Genomic DNA, 7,482 nt, shown 5'->3' with positions numbered 1-7,482 from the left:
AGACCTGGACACTATCGAGGCTTAGGATGATAAGTGGCAAGTAACATTCACGCCACACAAGTACCAGGCAATGACCATCTCCAACAAGAGAGAATCTAACCATCTCCCCTTACATTCAATGCCATTACCATCGCTGAATCTCCCACTATCAACATCCTAGGGGCTAACATTGACCAGAAACTGAACTGGAGTAGCCATATAAATACCGTGGCTACAAGAGCAGGTCAGAGGCTAGGAGTCCTGAGGTAAGTAACTCACCTCCTGACTCCCCAAAGCATGTCCACCATCTACAAGGCACAAGTCAGTAGTGTGATGGAATACTCTGCACCTGCCTGGATGGGTGCAGCTCCAAAAACACTCAAGAAGCTCGACACCATGCAAGATAAAGCAGCCCACTTGATTGGCACCCCATCTACAAACATTCACTCCCTCCACCACCCACGCACAGTGGCAGCAGTGTGTACCATCTACAAGATGCACTGCAGCAATGCACCAAGGCTCCTCAGACAGCACCTTCCAAACCTGCGATCTCTACCAACTAGAAGGACAAGGGCAGCAAATGCATGGGAACACCACCACCTGCAAGTTACCTTCCAAGTCACACACCGTCCTGACTTGGAACTATATCGCCGTTCCTTCACTGTCGCTGGGTCAAAATCCAGGAACTCCCTTCCTAACAGCACTGTGGGTATACCTACCCCAAATGGACTGCAGCGGTTCAAGAAGGCAGCTCACCACCGCCTTCTCAAGGGCAATTAGTGATGGACAATAAATGCTGGCCTGGCCAGCGATGCCCACATCCCATGAATGAATTTTAAAAAATGCATGCTATCCTTTAATCTCTATCTTTTCTTGTGTGTGTGCGTATATGAATGGGTGAAGTTGCGAATTTTTGGATATTGTTTCAGAAATATTTATGTCTTTTAATCCTGCGGCAAAAACCTGTCATTTGACTGTTAATTTGACCAATAAAATGCTCAGGGTTGAAAATACTTTTGAAAACACTTTGTGTGCAGTCAATTGGGAGGTGAAAAGTGGAAATCATCCCTATCATCTTTCACCTGTCCATACCACCGTAGATGTTTTTCTTTCTTCATAGACTACTGGGTTGTGCAGTGTAGATAGCTCAATTGAGTTGGTCTGATTTTAATTTTTCATGCAAATCTACACAAGCAGCTAATGATGCCTGAAAACCCGCCGCTCTCCAGCACTCCTTCCCTTTGTTCTAATGCTGACAGAACTGTCTTTTTCCAGCTCACAATTTACTGGGGTCTAATCTTGCTTCTGAAATTATATGTCGATAAACAGAGTATGCGAAGGAGATGGGCTATTGTGTGGCCAGAACAGCGGTTAGAATTTTTTGCAGAGGACGTGGAAATGGACATTGGAAACAAAGGTTTAAGTTTGGGAATACAAACAGGAAAATCGTTGCTTTACATACAGTGGGAGGATTTGCAGCTGAACTCTGTGCCAGAAATGGACTTGTTCCACTAAGTTACTGTGTTGCTTGGCTTTGGTGTATGTAACAGGATTGCTAAAACTTCAGATCAGAGTGCTTCAACATCATGAAGAGGAAGATAACAAGTGGTTACCTTGGAAGCATAAATGGTAAAAGTTGGTTATGCTTCTCTTTGTGTTCCATTTAAGCATTGGGTCTAAGGGAACCAGTACCAAAGCACCTTCTGGCTAGCATTCCTTGTCACTTAATAAGTTGGCCTTAGTGTAGTGCCATGTCTGAAAAATATTACGTTGTCCTTTCTGCTGACTATAAATTTTAAATGAAATTGATATTCCACAAGTTTTTTTTTCATGCTTGAGCTACAACAAAAATCCTTCATGATCTCATGGGATCCTTAGTAAAGTCTGAGATTAAATTTTTAATTGATTCCTATTGTGCCAACATCAATTCGGCTTAATTTGCTTCTAGCCAAAGGGGAAACTGAAGCAAAAGATTTTCAACATGTGTCCTCGAAATGATGCTGTTTCTGTAATATCCATTTGGTACCAAAATTAAATCAAGATTGAGCCCTCGGGGTTTCCCAACATGTTGTCAGGAAGATGCTGGGTCATGAGTTGGGAGAGGATAGGACACTTTTCTCTCATTGGCATCTTGTGCATTCATTCATGTATGTCATGCATACTGTGTCGTAGGTAACTAACTCCATATCATCTATCTCAGTTAGTTTAAACACTGATATGCGGATTTATATTGATTCTAAAACTAGAAACTTTTTCAACCTGTTTCACTGTGTGAAGGGATTCTGTGTTCTGGGTGTCAGGAATAACATGCAATGGGGAATGGCAAGTGTGTTGAATGTTTCTTTGCTCAAACTTTGAAATGGGAGCAGTTTGCATTTCTTGTCAATTTAATTAATGTCGCAAAGACTCCCTAAAGTGCTTGAAGTCCCCATGAGCTTTGCTGCGGAATACTTTCCTGCCATTTTGAGAGCAGTACATGGAGTAGACCCAGTTTCTTCAATTCTCCCTCCAGGGGTCTCTAATTAGACACAGCACTGTATTTGAATTCTAGCTGCAAAGTTTCAGCAGCTTCTCCAGAGGGATTTACTCTGTTTTGGGTTTGGTTCTTCCACATCGCAATTCAATCCAAGACAGGGTAAGAGAGGTAAAGGAAGGAGTGGTTTATAATGTTACCTTGAAGGAAGTGCAGATACAACAAGCACCCAACAAGAGTGCAAGATGGTTGGGGGTGAATACAGTTTTATCTCCCTTCTTCCTTTCCTCCTCTGCAATAACTAATTTACATATATATAAATGCCAATATCAGGATTACGCTGGGACCGAGATAGTTATGATATAGAGATTACATGACAATTGTCCATTCGATAACATCTGGAATACATTTACCCAAATTTGGTAAATAGGGTGTCGAGGACTAAAGCAAGGGAAAGTTGCAGCAAGATGTAACATCAAATGTTAGCAATAAAATTGAAGCTTCGCCATCTTCGGTAAATGCTGTAAATGTACTTGCATTCGTCTTGTTGATGCTATTTACCAATAATTAATTATGGTCATGTTTACATGTGTGTTTTCATATTTAATCTAAAGCAAACTTCAGATACATCCTGTAAGCACTATTGCCCGGACGAGTGATCCCACAGACGCTTGCGTGAAATGTGCCTGTACAAATTATTTGTGGAAACATTTTTGAGCATTTACAGGGACTGGAGATGCTTATTCATAATCAAAGAAAGGCCTTTTTGTTGCCTTTGGATTCAATTTAGATTATTTTGACCTGGAGCTGTTCTTTCTGGTGTTTCAATTTTTTCCACCAAAGTAGTTTCACATCTGATATCTAATTGCAGTTGGAAATGATCTGCTGGGATTCTGGCCCAGCTGTTTACAGCCGGTCATTGCAAATCAGTGCTGATTTTAAGCTCAAATAACCTAACAGTGTAAAAGAAAAAAAACTCAATCAACACAGGACCACAGCCAAGATCTTTGGAATTTGATAAAGTTGCTGGTTATGTGGGCAGTACAAGGTTTGAAAAATAATATCGTTGAGGCAATCTAATTTTATTTATTGATGGTTTACTTGCCTTACAGTATACCTAATGCTTTTGAACATGGTAGCTAATGTGCAACAAATTCTCTACATGGAAATCCAAGTTACAGCTGTGATACAGAAGGGTACTGGGATGAAGGAATATTGAGTTTTCTGATAGTGGATGATCACGACTACATAGGCTTGAGGTTGAATGTTGAACTGGAAAGGCTGTGTTGTGCAGGTCATTTCAGGTTTGTTGGGAACCTTATTTTGCCCACAATACCTACTTCTTTCTCTCTTAACGCCATTGCCATTGAGCTGCTGTTCTCCGAACACCTTCCTCAGACCTATCAGAGCTGGCGTTGCAGATCATTCTCTCATCCAGCATTATCCTTGTCATCATCATGGAACTCCCCAAACAAGTGTCCCTTTGAACCCTCTGTTCTAGTTAACAATTGCCCTATCTCTCACCTTTCATTTCTACCAGAGACTTGAATGTGTTGTTGTCTCCGAACCCTGCCTAACACTCCAGCTTCTTGTTGAATCCCGCCAATCGGATTACTGCTCCACTCACTGAAATAGCCCAAACCAAAGCCATGAACAACATTCTCTGTGCTGTGGCAGCGCATTCTCCCTCCTAGTCCTCCTTGACCTGCTCCCTGACACTCCTGCAACCTTTGACAAAGTTGACCGTACCATCCTTCTCTATCACCTTTCCTCTGTTCTCCGTATTAGTGCAACTATTTATTCACCACTCTCTCCACTTCTCCACTCCCATTATTATGTCCAACTACTTGCCTGACATTCAGTCTTGCACGAGCCATAATTCCTCCAGCCAGTCATTGACCCCTGTCACTCCATCATCACCCATTCTGTGAACCTCTCAGGTTAGTGTCCTGGCTGTAACCATTGTTGACAACTTTAGAGTCCAGTTCAATCCCATATCCTCTCCATGACAAAGACTGCCTCCACCCCTATCTCAGTCTAACTGCGCTAAAACCCTCATTCATATTTGTTCCCTCCAGACTTAACCAGACAAAATCTTCCGGGCCTGTTTCCTCCAGAAACTTCAGGTTTATCAAACTCTGCTGCATTTATATCCTGATTTTTTCCCAAATATATCAGTGTACAAAACTAATGGTCATTAACCAATTAGCATAAGAATGTGTTTGTTGATAACGCAACCACTGGATGGTGTACTACTCATGCCTGACAAATGTACAGTATCATTGACTGAAATGCCGCTGTCAGTGATGTCAGCTGCCTGTAATAAAGATGGCGCTGCTCAGTCTCACACAGAAAAGTGCATGCACTCCGCAATGGCTTCTCTTCCCCGCTCCCTCCTGCCCAACCGTTCACACTTCCCTCCCACCCAACCACTCGGACAGTCGGTTAGTGGTGATGTCAGATTAATGTTGCCAAGTGTTCTGACACTCGGATGACGTCTGCGATCACTCTGCATTGTCAGGAGACAGTTTGTTAGTGTAAGCTAAGAACTAAAGAGAAACAGGAATAGGTCTTTCAGTCTCTTTGAATTATTCCTCCATACAATTCCATCATGGTTGATCTGTGTCTAATCTCCATTACCTTCCTTGATTCCGTAACACTTGCCTAGGACTGATTTAAACCCAGGATTCTGAGCTGTCACTAAGCCTTTGGCTGGGGTAACACCATAATTTGCTATAAAAAAATAGAATATACAGAGAAACTGATTTTTTTTGTTACAAAAGACTGGAATAGTCAACCTCTAAATTTTCTCCAGATCCAGAAAATCTGAAAGAGGTTGTCATGGACTGAGAGAGATAGGAAGTTTACAAAGTCCGACAGCACAAATATGCAAGTAGTGTAAGTTTTTTGTGTGTTTGTGTGGGGTGGGGGTACAGACTGTGTTATTCTTAATCAAAATAGAGTTTATTCAGCACAGTCAGAATTTACAATGCAATATTTAATAATGGCAGTAGTTATATAGCAGAGTGCAGAGTTTCCTCAGTCTTGCTTCCCGAGCCGCTGTGGCGCAGTCTCCTTTCTTCAAGTGTGCTGCTGATTGTAGTCTGTTTTTTCCTTCGATTCAGTTTGTTTCCATGGTTCTCAACCGCCTTCTTTTATCCTTCTCTGTGGTTTCCTCAGTCATATTAGTCCACAATCCAACATAGCTTGTATGATTAGTTCAGAGTTGATGTCATTGTCCATACCTTGTCTCTTTCTCTGCCAGCATGTACACACTAACAAATGGTTCCTGTTTATTTTAACAAGTTCTTACAAAAGTTTAAAAGATCAGATTTTTACCAGTAGGGGCACAATTGTGGTTGTCATTAGGCATCCTGCCTTATCTCAAAAGCCACTTCTGCTATAACTGTCAAAGCCATTTCTGCAATCGTACGACAGCAGATACTCTCTTTAATAATCTTTGCAATATAGCATACAAATATACATTTCATAGCTTAGCAAACATAATTTCAGATATAAGGTATACAACTTAATCATAATGTAAGGCATTGACACACCTAGTACAAACACCCATTTAGCCCCTCACGCATGCTCAGCCATTCAATGAGATGATGGCTGATCTGTGACTTAACTCCATATACCTGTCTTTACCCAATATACCTTCACATATCCCTTAATACCTTCAATTAACAAACATCTATCAATCTTAGATTTAAAATTAACAATTAATCTAGCATCAGTTGCTGTTTGCAGAAGAGAGTTCCGAACTTCTACCATCTTTTTTGTGCAGAAGTGTTTTACTTCTGGAAGGTCTGACCTAATTTTTAGACTATGCCTCTAGTCTCAGGCTCCTCAAGATTGGAGAAGTTGGGACTGTTTTCTTTGGAGAAGAGAAAGTTGAGAGGAGATTTGATAGAGGTATTCAAGATCATGAGGGGTCTGGACAGGGTAGATAGGAAAAACTGTTCCCTTTGGTGGAAGGATCAAGAGCAAGAGGGCACAGATTTAAGGTCATTGGCAAAAGAAGCAAAAGTGACATGAGGAAAAACCTTTTCGCGCAGCAAGTGGTTCGGATCTGGAATGCACTGCCTGAGAGTGTGGTGGAGGCAGGTTCAATTGAGGCATTCAAGAGGGAATTGGATTGTTACCGGAAAAGAAAGAATGTGCAGGGGTATGGGGAGAAGGCCGGAGAGTGGTACTAGATAAATTGCTCTTTCGCAGAGCCAGCACAGACGGCAGGCCGAATGGCCTCCTTCTGTGCTGTCACAATTTTGTGATTCTGTGAACTAGCATTACTGTAAGATTTTCTTCAAAGCATCCATATTAAAATATAGCAACCCATAAATTCTGCAGCAGACTACAACTTGCACAATTTAATTGAAGCTAAACAGTAAAAGCAGATTAACATAGCAGTTTATTCACCCCTTAATTCCCACAGTAGTTTCCACTGCCAAATTCTCAGTAGCTTTATTTGTATTCAGGAATCTGCACGGAGTAGAATCAATTGCCCAGGTAAGTGGGAAAACTGCTAGAACGATGCTTGATGGCAAAGGTTTATTCCTTATTTCCCCATAGCTAGTGAAGCTGCCTTGAAATATGAACAGTAGTTTCATGAAATAATGGATCTGAACATAAACAATATTTAATGTAATGTAGCAAGGGCATCGAATGGATTTTGTAAATAAATACTTGCAGCAATCACACTGTTATGGTGCAATTTCTCCTCCCTTTCTATTCCATGTATTTGAAACTTGAACAAGTGCACGATTGGACCTGTCCCAGATTTCCAGCTGTTAAGCCATGTCTTTCAAAAGTTACCCAATCTGATTTACATATTACATTGAATTCATTCACCCAACTGGTCTATGCTGGTGTTTTTATGCTCCACATGAGCTTCCTCCCACCCTATTTCATCTAACCGTATCAGGTATACCCTTCTGTTCCTTTCTCCCATGTACTTATCCAGCTTCCCCTTAAATCCATCTATGCTATTTGCCTGATCTACCCCAGGTAGTAGTGAGTTCCACATT

This window comes from Heterodontus francisci, chromosome 8 (genome assembly GCF_036365525.1).
Source record: "Heterodontus francisci isolate sHetFra1 chromosome 8, sHetFra1.hap1, whole genome shotgun sequence".
NCBI classification, from domain to species: Eukaryota; Metazoa; Chordata; class Chondrichthyes; order Heterodontiformes; family Heterodontidae; genus Heterodontus; species Heterodontus francisci.
This window is presented reverse-complemented; position numbering follows the sequence as displayed.